This window comes from Notamacropus eugenii, chromosome 3, assembly GCF_028372415.1.
Source record: "Notamacropus eugenii isolate mMacEug1 chromosome 3, mMacEug1.pri_v2, whole genome shotgun sequence".
NCBI classification, from domain to species: domain Eukaryota; kingdom Metazoa; phylum Chordata; class Mammalia; order Diprotodontia; family Macropodidae; genus Notamacropus; species Notamacropus eugenii.
The window spans coordinates 242,626,732-242,649,070 of record NC_092874.1 but is presented as its reverse complement, the minus strand read 5'-3'; the positions used below and the strand labels follow the sequence as shown (position 1 = coordinate 242,649,070).

The 22,339-nt window shown below is 37.7% G+C and overlaps 2 pseudogenes; one reads left to right on the top strand and one right to left on the bottom strand.

Moving 5' to 3' along the window:
- Positions 1-4,274: 4,274 nt before the first annotated feature.
- LOC140531486 (5-aminolevulinate synthase, non-specific, mitochondrial pseudogene) lies at positions 4,275-5,410 on the bottom strand (annotated as a pseudogene).
- A 359-nt stretch (positions 5,411-5,769) lies between these two features.
- On the top strand, positions 5,770-20,717 carry LOC140532017 (pyruvate kinase PKM pseudogene; annotated as a pseudogene).
- Positions 20,718-22,339: the final 1,622 nt, after the last annotated feature.

Here is a 22,339-nt window from a genome sequence, read left to right as displayed (position 1 = left end):
CAAAGACCCTAGTTTCTTGATAAGAACTCACTATTTGACAAAAACTACTGGAAAAACTGGAAAATAGGAAGGCAGGAACTAGGCATAGACCAACATCTTATACTGTATACCAAGATAAGGTCAAAATGAGTACATGATTTAGATATAAAGGGTGATACCATAAGCAAACGAAGAGAGCGAGGAATAATTTACCTGTCAGATCTCTGGAGATGGTAAGAGTTTATGACCAAACAAGAGAAAGAGAACATTACAAAATGTGAAATGGATAATTTTGATTACATTAAATTAAAAAGATTTTGTACAAATAAAGCCAACACAATCAAGATCAGAAGGCAATCAGAAAGCTGGGAAACAATTTTTTACAACCAGTGTCTCTTATAAAGGCTTTATTTCTAAAATATATGGAGAACTGAGTCAAATTTATAAGACTATAAGTTATTCCCCAATTGATAAATGGTCAAAGGATATGAACAGGCAGTTTTCATATGAAGAAATTAAAGCTATCTATAGTCATATAAAAATGCCTAAATCATTATTGATTAGAGAAATGCAAATTCAAACAATTGTGAAGTACCATGTCATACCTATCAGATTGGCCAATATGATAAAAGTGAAAAATGATAAATGTTGGAGCAGATGTGAGAAAATTGGAATACTAACACATTGTTGGTGGATTTGTGAACTGATCCAACCATTCTGGAGAACAATTTGATCCTATGCCCAAAGGGCTATAAAACTGTGTATATCCTTCAATCCAGCAATATCATCACTAGGTCTGTATCCCAAAGAGATCATAAAAAAGGCAAAAGGACTTGCAAGTACAAAAATATTTACAGCAGCTCTTTTTTTGTGGTGGCAAAGAATTGGAAATTGAGAGGATGCCTACGAATTGAGGAATGGCTGAACAAGTTGTTGTATATGAATGCAATGGATTACTATTGTCCTATAAGAAATGATATGCAGGCAGATTTCAGAAAAACCCGTGAAGATGGATGCTGAGTGAAGTGAGCAGAACCAGGAGAACACTGGACACAGTAATTGCAACATTACGCAATGATCTATGAATGACTTAGTTATTCTCACCAATACAATGATCCAAGATAATTCCAAAGGACTTATGATTAAAAAATGCTACCCATATCTTGAGAAAGAACTGAGGGCATCTGAATGCAGATCAAAGCATACTATTTTTTACTTTATTTTTGCCTGTGTTTTTTTCTTGTCTGTTATTTCTTTCACAACATGACTAATATGGAAATGTTTTACATGATTGCAGATATATAACATATATCAAATTGTTCGTTGTGTTAGGGAGGGGGAAGACAAAATAGGGAGGAAGAAAATTTGGAATTCAACATATTTAGGAAATGAATATTCAAAATTTACATGCAATTGAGAAAAACAAAGTACAATAAAAATATAAAGCTCCGCTGAAGAAGAACATAGTGCATAAATAATTGGAGATCAATCTTTATTCAATGTATATGTACATATATGTAAATGCAGTATGCAAATCAAAGGAACCAACTGTTAGTTGGATAGGACTCTGTCATTAGAACCAATTGCCTTTCGTCTCTGAATAATCATATTTCATAAATCCAATGACAAAAATGACCCAAAGCTGTTACTATGGAACAGAGAGAGTGTTTCAAAAGTCTCATTAGCAACCCATTCTTGGAGACTGTTCTTTAGAGATCTGAGAATGAGAAAACTATTTGTTTTCCAAAGAATGACAGAATAGAACCTATAGAAGTTATCAATTTTGTTCAGGAATGCCAACGCAGTTATTTCTGGGTCCTTGACCCACAGGAGAATGCCCTAAAGCAAGACTCAGCCACCATTTCCCACTCATGTCACCCTTTCAGTCTTCATTCCTTAGGAATTCTGGAGCCAGCTCAACTGGCCTACTTCATGCACCTGAACTGGACACTCAACTCTAGGCTTCTATAAGCTTTCAGAGACTTCTCTAGCCAGGTCCAGACCCTAAGACAAGACGTAATCACCCACTTCCCAATTTCGGTTTAAACCACTGAGCACTCCTGCAATGCACCCTGTTTTATATGGCAACTTCTACCTCCTGACAGATCTCCTGTACTCCTGAGTCCTTACAGAATGCATCATCACCACCTGCCATTGAGTTGGACCACATGGAAGGATCTTGAACAATCTAATCATCTTTCTCTCTGAGCTTTTAGTCAGTCACTGAGATATAAATATTGATGCTCCTGCATATATCATAACTTCCCAGGCCTCTAATCTACTCCATTTCCATGACCTTCTCCTCCACTTAATCTCATCTATACACAGAGATGATCACATCTTTAATTGTACATCTACAAATGTTCTGCTTGGAGCTCATGAACTCCAAAATTCCTTCATCTGATCATAATATCATATCATTCCACCTTCTCCTGTTTCTTACGAACCCTCATTATTCTTCCATCCTTCATTTCTTTCCTAGGCCATCACTCCTCCGCTGGCTATAAACTATCTTCATTGTCCTATATCGTCTCTGCTGAATCACATCAGCTCCACACTGTCATCTATTCTCAAATCTCTTGTCCTCTTTTTAATTGTTGATCACATTTTGCCAAATTCCAACCCTGGATTACTCCCACTACCCACTTTTTTTTTTTTTTACTCCTATCCACATGCTGCTGAACAGGACTGGGAATAAAATCACAAAACTGCACTGATTAGGTGCAATAAATTTATGTCTCTAATGAAAATGAGCTAGCAGTATAGCAAGATAATCATTTTTCTCCTCCCTAATTGATTTGCTATCCTATCCTCCACAAAGGCTGTTCCAAGCTTTCTTATCTCCTCTACAACACATCCTCCCCTTACCCTCTTTGCTGAGGACCTTACAACATATTTCACTGAAAAAAAATGAGGTCATTAGCCAAGAGCTACTTTTTTTCCTCTTCATCTCACATCACTCAGACATCTTACCCCACTATATCCTCCCCCACTCTAAAACAGATGAAAAAGATGACATTCTTGCCAAGGCCAACTCCTCTACATGTACCCTTTATTCTATCCCATATCATTTTTTCCCAGCAGATTGCCTTCCTTATCACCCACACTCTCTTTCTAACCCTCACTTCCCACTATCTAATAGCTCCTTCCCTGCTGTATAAAATTATGCCCATGGCTCCCTTATCCTTAAAAAAATTCTTACTTATCCAATTAGCCCCACTAACTATTGTTCTATATCTCTCCCCCCTTTCTGGGCTAAAGTACTTGAGAAAGCCATCTAAACTAGGCGTTTCCATTTCCTCTTTTCTCACTCTCCTTAACCCACTGCAATCTGAAGTCTAATCTCTTCATTCATCTGAAACCACTCTCTCCAAAGTTATTTTTAAATTTTCAAACCAATGACCTTTATTTAATCCTCATTCTTCTTGACTTCTCAAGAGAATTTAATACTGTTGATCACCTTCTCTTACTACATAATCTTTCCTCTATGGGTGTCACAGCTCTCTCCTAGTTCTTTTCCTACCTATCATCCCATATTTTCTGTCTTTGCAAGTTTTCCATCCAGATCACACTCACTAAGCATAAAGGTTCCTAATAGCTCTGTTCTGAACTCTCTTCTATATTCTTTCACTCATATCTCATCCACTCTGCTGGGTTCAAGTATCACTTCTATGCAGATAATTTCTAGATCTAAATATCTAGGCTCTTGTCTTTTCAACTGCAGATGCATATCACTAGTTGCCTATTAGACAGTTTGAACGAGATGATGCCTAAGTATCACAAATTCAGTGCATCCAAAACAGAACCCGTTAGCTTTCCCTCCAAATCCTGCCCTCTCCTAAACTTTCCTATGACTGTTAAAAGTATCATCCTCCTCCCATTCATTCTGACTCTAAATCTCAGTGTTAATTAATCAATCACCCCCAAAATTCTATCAGTTGCCAAATATTAATTTCTACCTTTGAAACATATTTTGGATACATTCCATTTGCTCCACTTATACACTTGTCCTATCTCAGGCTTTCTTTACCTCTCACCTGAATTATTGTCATTATTGTTATTTTTGGAATCAGACCATGCTGTTTTTATAGGAATTTGTTTTCAGAACTATGTTTCTACCGTGGATAAAAATTTATATATGTACACACACACACACACACACACACACACACACACTAATATATAGTGTGTGTGTGTCTGTGTGTGTATGAATGACATGGTTAGGAGACTGGATGACACCAGGTAGCATTGTGGAGGTCAGATCAGGCAGTGATAGAAACCAGTTTTCTTGTGCCCTAGAAGTAGACTTTTTCTTTCTCATTCATGACTTCAATGTTTAAGGGTCTTCTACAGAAGTTACACTCTGCTGAGGATTGAGACTTCAGGTACAGTCCAAGAAGTTTCCAAGTATTCAGCAAGTTCTCTGTGACTGTAATGAGGTCAGAGGAATATGAAGTTCTTCTCCCCAAGGGACTGTTGGGTAGTGGATGGCTTGGATATGGATATTATGTTTACTCATCAGTTCATCACAGGCCTCTGAAATTTTAGTATCATCTGCCATTGAAACTGGAATTATATGACTGGGGCAGTGAACCACAGGGAGCCTGAAATCTATTAGTATCTCTCTCATAAGTTTGACATTGCACTGGTACTGCCAGCAAAGGACTGGACCTTTTGTACTCTTTAAAATGTGGACTGATTCAAGAACACCAGGCAGAAGCATGTGGAGCAGGGGGAAGGAAGTTATGAAAATGAAGCCACCAGTGTAGAATCATATAGTGCCTATTAAAGAACTTCTACTGGCAATGTAGCCCACACAACCAAAGGCTTTGACAAGGGTTCCAGAAACGTTGTCCATTTTGTGCATTTTTCCATCTTGGTCACCTATGTCCCAACTTCTCAAACACCATACAATCCTTTGGCATAGACTTCATCCACAAAGGTAATTGCCCTTTATTCATGAGCTACATTGTACAGTTCTTCTAATGAATGTACTACTCCATACATACTACTAACATATTCAAATGCAACAATCTTAGGGACTGATAGGTTTGGTTTCTTCAGCAATTCTCTGAAATAATTTATATCATTCTGGTGAAATGTATACTTTGGCATTCTACAATTATGAATTTCTTGGATCATGGAGGCATGGTTCCCAGAATCAGAAAAAAATTCACACCCTGTCATCATATTGGCTAAAGTAAGGAGGGTGGAGTCATTAGCAACAAAGCAAATGAAAGAGTAATGCTACATCTTTCCCATGGAGGTCAGCCAATTCTCATTATAGATCAACATGAAACTTACTAGTTCCAGAAATATTTCTTGTACCACATGCTCCAGAATCATGTTGTTTTAATGTTTCCATGATTGCCCCACACACCTGAGGATGATGACTCATCTTTAGATAGTCATTGCTACACCAGACAGACATCTGTCTTTTTTGTATTTTTTTAGTAACAAGAGAATCCATATAGTCATCTGCCATTTAGTGTATGTGTGGCCTTTGGTTCATGATTTCAGTACGTATAATCACTCTTTTTTTCTCATTAATTTTTCAAAGAAATGATCATACTTAAAAGTGAAAACAGATTTTGACAAGGTGTCCTGAAGGAAGTGGGATATACTTTGTGGTCTTTGCTTTTGCATGAGATCCTCAAAATTCTTTAGCAAATCATTCTGATCTCTGCCGGTCTTGAGATGAATCATGGTGAGATTAATTGGAGTTTGAGCAACTTCTTTCCCTATAACCTACATTTACTGTACATCCTCTTGAAGCTCTAAACTTGTCTTATGGAAGACATTGCTGCTTCCTTGGCTTCATCTGAGCTTCTAGGAAGGGGCATTTACTGGTTGGGGAAAGTTAGGATCCATCAGTGGTCTGCTGAGAATCTTCAGCATGCTGGGCCACCGTTTTTGGAAGTTTTGTCCTTTTCATTGACTGGAGGTATTTCTTTTACTGCTGGAAGTGAGCTAGTGAAATGACCAAGAAGCAGGTTTGGATCCAACTTCCATCATTTTAGGGGTAATTCTGGGTACACAAAAGAAGAGATTTTCCAGACTTCTGGAGAAAAGCTTGTAATATTCTTGACAAAATGGGCACATTCATACAATAATCTCTTTTGGGGAAAAGGACAGGATACTGAGCAGTGTCCAAGGAGGAGGCAATGGTGGCAGTGAGGTAAGGACCTGCTAGCCCAAGGGACTAAGGTCACTATTCTGGTTTCTGGTTCAAGAAGGCTCTCACCTAGATTATTGCAACAGGCTTCTAGGTTGGTTTCCCTAACTTGCTTTTATTCTTACTCCAACCGATATTTCACTATTATGTTCCATAAAGCCTACCCTCCTAAACAGTAGGCTTGACCATGGCATTCTCTTGCTTAATAACCTCTAGTGGCTTTCTATTACCCCCAGGGTGGAATATAAAGTCATCTCTATCACTTCTAAGCCAAGTGATAAACAACATAGCAGACTAGACTAGTTCCCTGATATCTTCAACCTCTCCAAACTCTTCAAAATGGAAAGCATGTACCAAAGACAAAGAACTTTCAGCTGTCTCTATGATTTAAGACACTCAGGATGCAAAAGTTTTTAAAATAATAAAAACAAACAAAACTCCCACAAGCTAATGTCTACACTGAACTCACTCAGCATCCCTTTCCATATTCCACATTATTGTCAATGAAGTTCAAAACAAGACCTAACCTCATATCCTGATGCCCTGCTTCTTCTTTTCAGTGTCCTTGAGATCCCTACTCCATGCTGGGAAAGTTCGTTTAGGCCAGAAAAAATAGCCAGTGAAACTCTACAGTGCTCTAAATCATAAAAGGTTGTGAGGGTCATACAGTCAGCATCATGGCAAACAATATTCTGTACTATAAAATTATCTTCAGAAGAACCTGGACTAGAGGAAATGGGACAGGATAAGGCATATGAAGAGCTTTGCTGAGCTCCACTGAGCCTGATGGAAAGTATTCAACATCTAAGTGGAGTCAGTTATGTTCACCCAAAAGTTATTTGGGGAAGAGACTTAGATTGGTGTACCATGAATTGTCCAGTGTGGATGGAGATAGAGATGCTTTGAGATTGAACTCCAAAAGAGGGGGAAGGAGGAAATGAGTCAAAAAGTGAACAATAAGGGAAAATTAAAGCGGGAATGGGGAGGGAGACAGAAATTGCCAGTAATCTCAGCAAGAAGAAAACTTAAAGTCCTCTGATTGGCATCTGAAGCTTTTCACAACTTCCTTCCTTCTTTATTCTGTGCCTTCTAATATTCAACCATGCTGGCCTATTTACTGTTCCACACATATGACACATTTCATTTCCATGCCTTTGCATTTCTGGTCCCACATACCTCTTCACTTCTGATTCTTGCATACTTGGTTCCTTTGAGACTCAGCTCAAATCCTACTAGGAGGTCTTTTCTGGTCTTCACAGTTGCCACTACCTTTCTTTCTGAGCTTATCTTCAATCTATTCTGTATATTTCTAATATGTACCTATTTATTTTCTTATTTTAAATACTTAATTGTTTATTTTTAGTTTTGAACATTCATTTCCATAAGATTTTGATTTCCAAATTTTCTCCCCATCTCTCCCTTCCACCCACCCCGATGCAGTGGGTATTCTGATTACCCCTTCCCCTAATCTGTCCTCCCTTCTATCACACCCCTTCCTTCCTTTATCCCCATCTACTATTTTCTTGTAGGGCAAGATAGATTTCTATATCCCATTACCTGTATATCTCATTTTCCAGGTGCATGGAAAAGAAATTTAACATTTTTTTTTAAATTTTGAGTTCAAACTTCTCTCCTTCCCTTCCTCGCTCCCCACCCACCCCTACTGAGAAGGCAAGCAATTCGATATATGCATACATATGTAGTTATACAAAGGACTTCCCCTACGGGCTACAAAAATGTGCATACCCTTTGACTCAGCAATACCCCTTCTAGGACTGTATCCTCATGAGACAATAAAAATGAGAAAGTGTCTCACATGTACAAAAATATTTATAACAGCTCTCTTTGTTGTAGCCAAAAACTAGAAATCAAGGGGATACACATCAATTAGGGGATGGCTGAATAAATTGTGGTATATGAATGTAATGGAATATTATTATACTATAAGAAGTGATGAACAGGAAGAATTCAGAGAAGCCTGGAAGTTATATGAACTGGTGTTGTGTGAAAGGAGCAAAACCAGGAGAACTCTGTACACAGAAACAACCACAGTATGTGAGGAATTTTTCTGGTAGACTTAGAACTTCATTGCAATGCAAGGACTTAAAAAATTCCCAATGAATTCTTGAGGCAAAATGTCTTTGACATTCAGAGAAAGAACTATGGAATTTGATCACAGAATGAAGCAGATAATTTTATTTTGTATTATGTTTTGTTTTATGACTTCTCCCATTCATTTTAATTCTTCTATACAACACGACTAAGGTGAAAATGTATTTAATAGGAATGTATGTGTAGAACCTATATAAAATTGTATGCCATATCAGGGAGGGAATGGAGAAGGAGGGGGGAAGGAAAGGGATGAAGCGGAAAAAACTAAGATATATAGAAATGATTGTAGAACATTGAAAACAAATAAAATAATTTTCAAAAAGACTTCCATAAAAGTCATGTTGTGAAAGAATAACTATATTTTCTTCCATCCTATCCTGCCTCCCCATTTATTCCATTCACTCTTTTGACCCTATCCCTACTCAAAAGTGTTTATTTCTAATTACCCTCTCCTCCCATTTGTCTTCCCTTCTATCCTCCCCCCACACCCCACTTATCTCCTTCTCCCCTACTTTCCTGTAGTATAAGACAGATTTCATAGCAAACACAGCATGCATGTTTATTACCTCTTTTAGCCAAATGTGATGAGAGTAAGATTCACTTCTTCTATCTCACCTAGCCCCTCTCCCTCTCCATTGAAAAACCATTTTCTTGCCTTTTTTTTATGTGAGAGATCTTTTACGCTATTCTATTTCTACCTTCCTCCTCCCAATATATTTCTCTCTCATCCCCTAATTTTATTTTTTTTAGATATCATCCCTTCCTATTCAACTCACCCTGTGCCCTCTGTCTTAATGTATATAATCCCTCCAACTGCCCAAATACTGAGGAAAGTCTCAAGAATTACAAATATCTTTCCATGTAGAGATGTAAACAGTTCAATTTTAGTAACTCCCTTATGATTTCTCTTTCTTGTTTACTTTTTCATGCTTCTCTTGATTCTTGTGTTTGAAAGTCACATTTTGTATTCAGCTCTGGTCTTTTTATCAAGAATGCTTGAAAGTCCTCTATTTCATTGAATGACCATTTTCCCCCCTGAAGTATTATACTCAGTTTTGCTGGATAGGTGATTCTTGATTTTAATCCTAGCTTCTTTGACCTCTGGAATATCATATTCCAAGCCATTTTTGAGCTCTTTCATGGTCTGATATCAATTCTTATTTTTCTTGAGGCTTTGGATGGAGGAGTTTTGACTTTGTTGTCTTCTGTTTGTATATTTTGGTCTTCCTTGTCACCAAACTAAGATTCTATAATCTGATTCTTTTTCCAGTTTTTGCTCATTTCTCAGTTTTTTTTAAAATATAAATCCCCCATCAGATACTATAAAACCAAGTTTCTTAACATTATTTTAATGGACTCCTTTGGTAGCCTGGTGAAACTTATAGACCCTTTTGAAGATGGATACAAAAAACAAAATATACAAGAATACAAGAGAAACTAATTATATTGAAATACATTTATCAATTTTTTTTCTAAAAAAAAAGCCAAGTTCATAGGCCCTAGGTTAAAAAGCTTTGCTATAGAGAATAGCCACTAGAAAGGAAGAAGAACTGCAACTGAGTCAACCAGAAATGAGAAGAAAAGCAAAACACAGGGAGTTAAACATCGCTATAGTTTTGCTCAAAGTTGCTCAAAGATTTGGGAACACACAAGATGAATTAGAAGTCCTATTATGAAGAAACAAATCAGAACTTCTAGTTATATCTGTGACTTAGTGGGGAAAATCCATGACTGAACCATGATTCTGAAGGGAGAAAGAAAAATAGTTTGTAGTATACTCCAATAGTTTTTGGAGTATACTACAGGACACCTGCACAGATAAAGGAAATAGGTGAGGAGTTCGATGAACAGAATTCATTCCTGGCCCTGAGGAATGATATAGTAATAATGGGGGATTTCAATTATCTAAATATCTTTTGGAGCAATCTATGATAAAAGTAGAGTAGTTGACAAATTCTTGATTTGTCTTATCTATAATTTCATCCATCAAAAAGCAGAGAAGTGAACAAAAGGAAATTCTATTTTGGATCTGATTCTTACTAATAAGAAAGAGCAACTTACTGGGATATAAATGATGGGAACTTGATGTGCGAGGAGGGAATTATTCCATACTAGAGTTCATTGTTGAGTACGAGGAATGATCTATCCATAGTCAAATGTACACCTTAGATTTGGGGAAAGCAGATCTCAAAGGTTCATAGGATAGAAAGAATCCTATAAAGTAAAGTGCTTTAGGGAAAGAAAGCCCAAGAGAAATTGGAGATGCTCTAGAATAACATTCTGAAGGCAATGAAGGAAACAATTTCAATAAAGAGGAAAAATGGAATTTGTGTGAAGAGATCAATGGAAAGATCATGGATAACAGATTCCAGAAGATTTGAGAAGGGCAAATTTCCCCAGTTACAAAAAAAAGAAAGAAAAGAACATCTATATACTATAGGCCAGTGAGTTTGACCTCTATTCCTGAGAAAATTCTATTACCTCATTATAGGAATGGTTGGTGAACTTCTAGAAGGAGAATTGGTAATTACATATAGCCAACATGGTTTCATTAAGAAAAAGCAAAGCTAGACTAGCCTCATTTCCTTTTTTTGTAAGAAATACTAAACCACAGTCATATCGTATTGAAGAAATAAAATGAAGGGGAAAAATCATATAACAAATCAAAACATAATACAAAAGAAAATGATCTACTACAATCTGTGATTGAATTCCATACTTCTTTCTCCGGATGTGGAAGGCATTTTGCCTTAAAAGACCATTGGGAATTTTTTAAATCCTTGCATTGCAATGAAGTTCTAAATCTACCAAAAAAAGCCCTCAGACACTGGTTGTTGCTGTGTACAAAGTTCTCCTGGTTCTGCTCCTTTCCCTCAGTATCAGATCATATAAGTCTTTCCAGGCCTCTCTGAAGTCTTCCCTCTTGACAAAGGATTCAAAAGGCAAGTAACTGGCTGGGAAAATGCCCAAGAAAGGGAAAAAAGTAAGACTACAGAGGATTACTTTCTTGGTGAAGAGGTATTTTCTTCCATCCTTTCTGATGAGGAAGAACAATGCATACCATCACAGGAAGACAAAAAAGTCAAGACTTCTGCAACCAAAACCTCCAAAATAAATATGAAGTGGTCTCAGGCTATGGAAGAGTTAAAAAACATTTTTGAAAATCAAGTAAGAGAGGTGGAGGAAAAATTGGGAAGAGAAATGAGAGAGATGCAAGAAAATCATGAAAAGCAAGTCAACACCTTGCTAAAGGAGACCCAAAAAATGATGAAGAAAATAACACCTTTAAAAATAGGCTAACTCAATTGGCAAAAGAAGTCCAAAAAGCCAGTGAGGAGAAGGACACTTTAAAAAGCAGAATTAGCCAAATGGAAAAGGAGGTTCAAAAGCTCACTGTAGAAAATAGTTCTTTAAAAATTTCAGTGGAACAGATAGAAGTTAATGACTTTATGAGAAACCAAGAAATTGCAAAACAAAACCAAAAGAATGAAAATATTGAAGATAATGTGAAATATCATATTCGAAAAACAACTAATCTGGAAAATAGATCCAGGAGAGACAATTTTAAAATTATGGAACTACCTGAAAGCCATGATCAAAAAAAAGAGCCTAGACATCATCTTTCATGAAATTATCAAGGAAAACTTTCTTGATATTCTAGAACCAGAGGGCAAAATAAATGTTGAAAGAAACCACTGATCACCTACTGAAAGAGATGCAAATAGAAAAACTCCCAGGAATATTGTAGCCAAATTTCAAAGTTCCCAGGTCAAGGAGAAAATATTGCAAGCAGCCAGAAAGAAACAATTCAAGTATTGTGGAAATACAATCAGGATAACACAAGATCTAGGAGCTTCTACATTAAGGGATCAAAGGATTTGGAATATGATATTCCAGAAGTCAAAGGAACTAGGACTAAAACTAAGAATCACCTACCCAGCAAAACTGAGTATACTATTTCAGGAGAAAAATCAAGCATTCTTGATCAAAAGACCAGAGCTGAATAGAAAATTTGACTTTCAAACACAAGAATCAAGAGAAGTATGAAAAGGTAAACAGGAAAGAGAAATCATAATGACTTACTAAAGTTGAATTGTTTACATTTCTGCATGGAAAGATAATATTTGTTGTTCTTGAGACTTTTTTTTTATTTTTTATTTTTTTTTTATTTAACTTTTAACATTTATTTTCACAACATTTTGGGTTACAAATTTTCTCCCCTTTTATCCCCTCCCCCCCCAGACCCAAGCATTCTAATTGCCCCTGTGACCAATCTGCTCTCTCTTCTATTATCCCTCTCTGACCTTGTCTCCGTCTTCTCTTTTGTCCTGTAGGGCCAGATAGCTTTCTTTACCCCTTAACCTGTATTTCTTATTTCGTAGTAGTAAGAACATTACAGTTGATCCTAACACTTTGAGTTCCAACTTCTTTAGCTCCCTCCCTCTCCACCCCTTCCCTTTGGAAAGCAAGCAATTCAATATAGGCCAAATCTGTGTAGTTTTGCAAATGATTTCCATAATAGTTGTGTTGTATTGGACTAACTATATTTCCCTCCATCCTATCCTGTCCCCTATTACTTCTATTCTCTTATGATCCTTTCCCTCCCCATGAATGTCGACCTCAGATTGCATTCTCCTCCCCATGCCCTCCCCTCTATCATCCCCCCCACCCTGCTTGTGCCCTTGTCCCCCACTCTCCTGTATTGTGAGATAGGTTTTCCTATCAAAATGAGTGTGTATTTTATTCTTTCCTTTAGTGGAATGTGATGAGAGTAGACCTCATGTTTTTCTCTCACCTCCCCTCTTTATCCCTCCACTAATGAGTCTTTTGCTTGCCTCTTTTATGAGAGATAATTTGCCCCATTCAATTTCTCCCTTTCTCCTCCCAATATTTCTCTCTCACTGCTTGATTTCATTTTTTTTTAAGATATGATCCCATCCTCTTCAATTCACTCTGTGTACTCTGTCTCTATGTATGTGTGCGTGTGTGTGCATGTGTGTGTGTGTACTCCCACCCAGTACCCAGATACTGAAATATTTCAAGAGTTACAAATATTGTCTTTCCATGTAGGAATGTAAACAGTTCAACTTTAGTAAGTCCCTTATGACTTCTCTTTGCTGTTCACCTTTTCATGCTTCTCTTCATTCTTGTGTTTGAAAGTCAAATTTTCTTTTCAGCTCTGGTCTTTTCATCAAGAAAATTTGAAAATCCTCTATTTCGTTGAAAGACCATTTTTTCTCCTGAAGTATTATACTCAGTTTTGCTGGGTAGGTGATTCTTAGTTTTAGTCCTAGTTCCTTTGACTTCTGGAATATCCTATTCCATGCCCTTCGATCCCTTAATGTAGAGGCTGCTAGATCTTGTGTTATCCTGATTGTATTTCCACAAAACTTGAATTGTTTCTTTCTAGCTGCTTGCAATATTTTCTCCTTCACCTGGGAATTCTGGAATTTGGCCACAATGTTCCTAGGAGTTTCTCTTTTTGGATCTCTTTCAGGTGGTGTTCTGCAGATTCCTTGAATATTTATTTTGCCCTCTGGTTCTAGAATCTCAGGGCAGTTTTCCTTGATAATTTCATGGAAGATGATGTCTAGGCTCTTCTTTTGATCATGGTTTTCAGGTAGTCCCAAAATTTTTACATTGTCTCTCCTGAATCTATTTTCCATGTCAGTTGTTTTTCCAATGAGATATTTCACATTATCTTCCATTTTTCCAATCTTCTCGCTATGTTCTGTGATATCTTGCTTTCTCACAAAGTCCTTAGCGTCCATCTGTGCCATTCTAGTTTTGAGAGAACTATTTTCTTCAGTGAGCTTTTGAATCTCCTTTTCGATTTGGCTAATTCTGCTTTTGAAAGCATTCTTCTCCTCATTGGCTTTTTGAACCTCTTTTGCCAATTGAGTTAGGCTAGTTTTCAAGGTGTTAATTTCTTCAACATTTTTTTGGTTCTCCTTTAGCAGGGAGCTGATCTGCTTTTCATGCTTTTCTTTCATCTCTCTCATTTCTCTTCCCAGTTTTTCCTCCACCTCTCTAACTTGATTTTCAAAATTCTTTTTGAGCTCTTCCATGGCCTGAGCCCATTGGGTGGGCTGGGACACAGAAGCCTTGATTTCTGTGTCTTTGCCTGATGGTAAGCATTGTTCTTCCTCATCAGAAAGGAAGGGAGGAAATGCCTGTTTTCCAAGAAAATAGCCTTCAATAGTCTTATTTCTTTTCCCTTTTCTGGGCATTTTCCCCAGCCAGTGACTTGACCTCTGAATATTCTCCTCACACCCACCTCGCCTCCTGGTCCTCCCAGCCAGCGTTTGGGGACTGAGATTCAAATGCTGCTTCCCGCCTTAGGGCTTTTGGTGGGGGCAGGGCTGCTATTCAGTGTGAGAATTAAGTTCAGGTGGTCAGGTCGGGGCAGGGCCACCTCTCAGGCTCAGTTCCCTCAGGGGGTTTATGCACAGACCTTCCACAATGGATCCAGGCTCCCGCCCACTTGTGGAGCCCCTGTCTGCAGCCGCCTCTCAGCTTCTACCTCCCGGGGGGGCCCAAATCATGGGGACACCCCACTCCTGTCTCGACCCGCCAAAGAGACTCTCTCACCGACCCCCGTCACCTGTGGGTGGAGGGACCTGCACGGCCGCTGGAGATCCCGTCCCTGAAGCCTGCTCGGGTCTGTTTCTCTTGGTGCTGTGGCCTCAGCAGGTCTGGGCTGGGCTGGGCTCCGCGTCTGCAGCACAACGGACCTTTTGCCTAGACTTTTCTCAGTATTTGGGTAGTTGAAGGGATTATACATACACACACAAACACACACACATATAGGCAGAGAGCACAAGACGAGTTGAATAGGAAGGGATGGTATCTAAAAAAATAACATTAAGGGATGAGAGAGGAATATATTGGGAGGAGAAAGGGAGAAATGGAATGGGGGAAGGTGAGAGGGACAAAGTAAAGCTTGCTCTTATCACATTTGGCTTAAGGAAGGAATAATATGCACACTGTATTTGGTATAAAAATGTACCTTACGCTACAGAAAAGTAGGGGAGCAGGGAGTAAGTGGGGTGGAGAGGATGATGGAAGGGAGGGCAAATGGGAAGAGGGAGCAATTAGAAGTAAACACTTTTGGGGAGAGACAAGGTCAAAAGAGGGAATAGAATAAACGGGGGGGGCAGTATAGGATGGAGGGAAACATAGTTAGTCTTACACAACATGACTATTATGAAAGCTGTTTGCAAAACTACACATATATAGCCTGTATTGAATTGGTTGCCTTCTCAGTGTTGATGGGTGCGGAGGGAGGAAGGGAGAGAAGTTGGAACTCAAAGTTTTAGGAATGAATGTTGAGAATTGTTTTTGCGTACAATAAGAAATAAGGAAATAAGAAATACAGGTAATGGGGTATAGAAATTTATCTTGCCCTACAAGACAAGAGAGAAGATGGGGATAAGGGAAAGGAGGGGAGTGATGGAAGAGAAGGCAAATTGGGGGAAGGGGTAATCAGAATGCAGGATGTTTTGAGGTGAGATTAGGGGAGGGATGGGGAGAAAATGTGGAAGTCAAAATTTTGTGGAATGAATGTTGAAAATTAAAATAAATAAATAAACATTAAAAAAAAGAGGAACCCTCCTTAGCTATTTTCCTAGCCTCACTGGCTTCTATTGCTCCTATCGTTCCAGGGTTTTTCCTGGAGAGATCTTCTCCAGGCTCTTCAAGGTCAACAAGAGGAAGGAGATAGAAATTACTGATCATTCTGACATCTTGGCTCCCAGGACTGGAAATTCATTTATTTTTATTTTAAAAAATTATTTTTATTTCGTTTGGTGTTTACCAATTGCATGTAAGAATATTAGCACTATTAAAAGAATTATTTCCAAATCCTCTCCCTCCTTCCTACCCCTCCCCCCCTTTGAGAAGGCAAATAATTTTATATAATTTTTACATATGAAGTCACACAAAACATATTTCAATATTAGCTATATCATAAAAGAAAACACAAATAAAATAAAACAATAAAAATAAAATGAAAAAATGTTTCACTCTATATTCAGAATTTATCAGTTCTCTCTTTGGAGGTAGATAGCATCTTTTATCATGGGTTCTTTGGAATTGTCTTGGATAACTGTCTTGATCAGAGTAGCTAAGTTTTTCACAGTTGATCAGTCTCATAATATTGCTGTTATTGTGTACAATGTTCTCCCAGCTTTGTTCACTTTATTTTGCATGAGTTAACATAAATCTTCCCAGGTTTTTCTGAAAGCATTCTTCTCATCAGTTATTATAGCATCACAGTATTCCATCACAATCACATACTTGTTCACATAAGTTTAGCCATTCCCCAACTGATGGGCATCCACTCAATTTCCAATTCCTTGCCACCACAAAAAGAGCTGCTATAAATATTTTTGTACAGATAGATCTTTTTCCCTTTTTAAAAAATATCTTTGAGATATAGACCTAGTAGTGGTACTGTCAGGCCAAAGGGTACACACAGTCTTATAGCTCTTTGGGCTTTGGAATGGATGGGCTAATTCACAACTCCACCAGCAGGGGACTACTGTTCTAATATTTCCATATCCCCTTAGGCATTTGTCATTTTCCATTTGTGTCATGTTAGTCAATCTGATAGGTATGAGGTGGTATCTCAGAGTTGCTTTAACTTGCAATTCTCTAATTCAAAGTGATTTAGAGCATTTTCCATGTGACTAAATAATTTTGATTTCTTCATCTGAAAAGTTCCTGTTCGTATCCCTTGACCATTTATCAACTGGGGAATGACTCTTTGTAAATTTGGCTCAGTTCTCTATATATTTGAGAAATGAGACTTTTATCAAGAAACTTGCTGTAAATTTTTTCACAGTTTTCTGTTTTTCTTCTAATTTTGAGTGCATTAATTTTGTTTGCACAAAAGTTTTTTAATTTCATATAATCAAAATTGTCCATTTTCATCTCATAATGCTCTCTACCTTGTTTGGTCATAAATTCTTCCCTCCTTCATAGATCTGACAGGCAAACTCTTCTTTTCCTCTCCTGATATGCTTATTATATGACCTTTTATATCTAGATCATTATCTTGGTGATGTGATTGTGTGAAATGTTGGCCTATGCATTTCTTCTTTCAAACAACTTTCCAGTTTTCTCACCAACTTTTGTCAAATGGTGAGATCTTGCCTGAAAGGTTTGAATCTTTGAGTTTTTCAAACACTAGACTACTCTGATCATTTAATACTGTGTATTGTGTACCTAACCTAGTCCAATGATTCACCACTCTATTTCTTAGTCAGTACCAGATTATTTTGATGATTACCACTTTGTAATGCAATTTGAAATCTGGAACTGCTAGCCTGCCTTCCTTAATCTTTTTTTCATTGATTCTCTTGAAATTCTTGAACTTTTGTTCTTCCAGATAAATTTTAATTTATGTAAAATAAATCTTCAGTAGTTGATTGATTATGGCATGAATAAATAAATTTACTTAGGTAGAACTGTCATTTTTACTAGATAGGCTTAGCCTACCCACGAGCAGTTAATATTTCTCCAATTGTTTGGACTCATCTCTATTTGTGTAAAAAGGGGTTTGTATTTCTGTTCACATAATCCCTGGGTTTGTTTTGATGGGTAGGTTACCAAGTATTGTATGTGGTCTACAGTTATTTTAAATGGAATTTCTCTTTCTATCTCTTGCTGCTGGGTTTTGTTGGTAGTATATAAAAATACTGATGATTTACATGGGTTCGTTTTATATCTTGCAATTTTATTGAAGATGCTAATTGTTTCAATTAGTTTCTCAGTTGATTTTCTAGGGTTTTCTAAGTATAACTATTATATCTTCTGCAGAGAGGGATAGCTGTGTTTCCTCATTGCCTATTTTTATTCTTTCTTTTAATTTTTCTTGTCTTATTACTATAGTTAGCAATTATAGTAAAATGTTGAAAAACAGTGGTGATAATGGACATCTGATTTGTTTCATTCTTGAACTTATGGAGAAGACGTCAAATTTATCCCCATTACAGATAATGCTTGTTCGTGGCTTAGAGTGATGCTGCTTATCATTTCAAGAAAGGCACCATTGATTCCTATGCTTTCTGGTGTTTTTAATAGGAATGGGTATTGCATTTTTTGCCTTTGTTGTATCTCTTGATATAATCATACAATTTTGTTTTATATTGAAAATGTCAATTATACTAATAGTTTTCCTAATACTGAACCAGCCCTGCAATCCTGGTATAAATCTCACTTAGTCATGTATGAACTTTGTGATATATTACTGTAATCTCCTTGCTAGTATTTTATTTAATTTTTTGCCTTTCTATTCATTAAGGAAATTGGCCTATAATTTTCTTTTTCTGTTTTTGTTCTGCCTGGTTTAGGTGTCAAAACAATATTTGTGTGATTAAAAAAATGATAGGACTTTGTCTTTACCTATTTTTTTCAAATAATTTAGATGGTATTTAGATTAATTGTCCCTTAAATATTTGGTGGAATTCACTTGCAAATTCATCTGGTCCTGGGAGATCGTTGGTGGCTTTTTCAATTCCTTTTTATAAGATAAGATAATTTAAGTATTCTACTTCTTCTCTTGCTAATCTGGAAGGTTTATTTTTTGTAAATATTCATCAAGTTCACTTAGATAATCAGTTTTACTGGCATAAAATTGGGCAAAATAATTCCTAATAATTGTTTTAATTGGGCAGAAAGAACTTTGCTTTGGAGCAGGAGACATCGTATTTACAGCTCTTTAGAAGGAGATGCCTGCACCGTGAGCTCTTCAAGACACAGCTCATTCTATTCAGCAGGGTATACTTTACAGTTTGGGTCACAGAGTTTAAGCAGAATCAGTAAGAAAAATCCAGAAGATCACAGCAACATGGAGGTCAGCAAAGTAGGCAATGAAGTGACCTTCAAAACTCCTCAAAACCAGCAGCTGTTTGCTGCCATGGCTGACACCTTCCTGGAATATATGTGTCATCTGGACATTGACTCAGAGCTCATCATGGCCTGAAACACTGATATCATCTGCACCATTGGCCCAGCCTCCCGATCTGTGGACAAGTTAAAAGAGATGATTCAAGCTGGAATGAATGTGGCTTGTCTAAACTTCTCTCATGTAACTCACGAGTATCATGCAGAGACCATCAAAAATATTCGAACAGCCACAGAGAGCTTTGCTTCTAGCCCTGTCCATTACCGACCTATTGCTATAGTCTTGGACACCAAAGGACCAGAGATCCAAACTGGACTCATCAAAGGCAGTGGCACAGCCAAATTAGAGCTAAAGAAGGGCAACACTCTGAAAGTCACCTTGGATGAAGCCTATAAGGAGAAATGTGATGAAAATGTCCTGTGGTTAGACTATAAAAATATTTGCAAGGTGGTAGATGTTGGTAGCAAAATCTTTGTGGATGATGGGTTCATTTCTCTTCTTGTGAAGGATAAAGGTGCCAATTTCCTTATAAATGAGGTGGAAAATGGAGGCATGCTGGGGAGCAAGAAGGGTATCAGCCTTCCTAGGGCAGCTGTAGACTTGCCTGCTATGTCTCAGAAGGATATCCAAGATCTTCACTTTGGATTAGAACAAGGGGTGGATATGGTGTTCGCATCTTTCATCCAAAAGGCAGATGATGTCTATTCAGTCAGAAAGGTCCTGGGAGAGAAAGACAAAAACATCAAGATCATCAGCAAGATTGAAAACCACAAAAGAGTCCAAAGATTTGATGAGATCCTGGAAACCAGTGATGGCATGGTGGTTGCTCGGGCGGACCTAGATACTGAGATCCCTGCAGAAAAAGTCTTTGTTGCTCAGAAGATGATGATTGGAAGGTGTAATAGAGCTGGGAAACCTGTTATTTGCGCCACTCAGATGCTTGAGAACATGATTAAGAAGCCACACCCCACAGAGGCTGAAGGCAGTGATGTAGTCAATGCTGTCCTGGATGGAGCTGATTGTATCATGCTATCTGGGGAGACTGCCAAAGGGGACTATTCAGTAGAAGCTGTGCGGATGCAACACTTGATAGCTCGAGGGGCTGAAGCAGCCATATACCACTGACCTCTTTTTGAATCACTTCTCCTATGTTCATCATGCACAGATACAGCAGGTGCCATGGCAGTGGGTACTGTAGAGGCCTCTTATAAGTGTTTATCCCCAGTTTTGATAGTTCTGATGGAGAGTGGCAGGTCTGCTTATCAGGTAGCTGGGTACTGTCCATGTGCCCCCATCATAGCTGTTACTCGTTTTGCTCAGGCTGCATGCCAAGCTCATCTCCACTGGGGCATCTTTCCTGTGCTGTGCAAGGACTCTGTTCATGAATCATGAGCTGAAGATGTGGACCTCAGGGTTAACCTTGCCGTGGAAGTTGGCAAAGCTCGTGGCTTTTTCTAGAAAGATAATGTGGTCATTGTACTGAATGGTTGGCACCCAGGTCCGGGTTTCACCAACACTATGTGTGTGTGGCCAGTTCCATAAAAGGGCATTTGAACATCTTCTTGTGAGTGACTTCAGCACCCTCCCTTCCCTGCCCCTGCCTGCATCCACTAAATCTGCAGCTATTATTGGTGTTGTCCATTCCTAGCTATTAGAGGCTTTATACTGCTAAAACATCCCCCCGCCACCCCAAAAAGATTAACGTCTCTTCTTAAAGAAACTTTGTTTTTCCTCCCCACTTAAAGATATCAGAATCAATTTAGCACACCTTTGGTGGTGTGTAAAGATAGAGCAGCTGTGGCTTAGCTTGGGGTACTGCAGATCATCTTTGATGTAGGGGATTAAAAAGTAACATATATCAGTATTGTGTTTTAAATTGATCCAGATATCCTTCATGCACAAAGTAGGCACTAGCCATAGTCCCTCTAAGTACAAGTCCTCAATGTATATGGGCCTCTACATCTTTCCTGACCAGAGGAACCACCCTCCCTTTCCCCACCTCCATCCTGTAAAGGAAAGTGTCTTTGTTTCACACACTTATTAAATTAAAAATTAAATAGAAGCTGAATCCAGCTGCTGAAAACCAATACATTTTAGTGAATAAGCAATGGTGTCCTCTGGTAAGGCACTCTTATCTTGGGGGGAAGAAGAAGCTTCCAGTCATAAGCCAGTTTTTTCCCTCCATTTTGAGGAGGGAGCCTAGGATGGAAAGGAAATTCTTCATAGAGTAGTCCCCACTGTCCCAAGCCTCAGGCCTTACTTATATTCCTTGCCCCTCAGCCTTCTCACATTGTGAGTGTCTGTGTTTGTCCAATATTTCTCTTCCATTTTTAATCTGGAACAAACCCACACTCGTATTGTACTGTATTTGGCTGTAGAGTACATCATTTGTCAATAAACATAAGCTAAAGCACTGGTAAGAAAAAAAATAATTGCTTTAATTTCATCCTTAGTGGCTATGCATTCACTCTTTCCATTTTTGATACTAATAATATGATTTTATTTTCTTTTTTAAAAAGAATCAAATTAACCAATGGTTCATCTATTTTACTGTTTTTCCCATAAAACCAGGCCCTAGTTTTATTTATTAGTTCAATAGTTTTCTCACTTTCAGTTGTATTAATCTCTCCTTTGATTTCAGAATTTCCATTTTGGTGTTTAATTGGGAATTTTTAATTTGTTCTTTTTCTAGTTTTTCAAATTTCATTTCTAATTCATTAATCTATTCTCTTTTTTATATGTTTTTAGAGGTATCAATTTCCCCTTAAGTACTGCTTTGGCTGAAATCCACAAATTTTGATATATTGTTTTCATTCTTTTTAATGAAATGACTGATTGTTTTGTGATTAATTCTTTGACCCACTCATTATTTAGGGTTAGATTATTTAGTTTCCAATTAACTTTTAATCTATGCTTCCATGACAGTTTATTAAAAATATATTTTATTGCATTATGGTATGAAAAAGATGTACCAAATATTTCTGCTTTTCTGCCTTTGGTTGTGAGGTTTTTATGCCCTAATACATGGCCAATTTTTATGAAGGTGCCATGCACAGCTGAGAAAAATGTATACTCCTTTCTATTTCCATTCAAGTTTTCCTAATGTCTGTCATATCTAACTTTTCTAAGATTCTATTTTTCTCCTTGACTTCTTATTTTTTTAT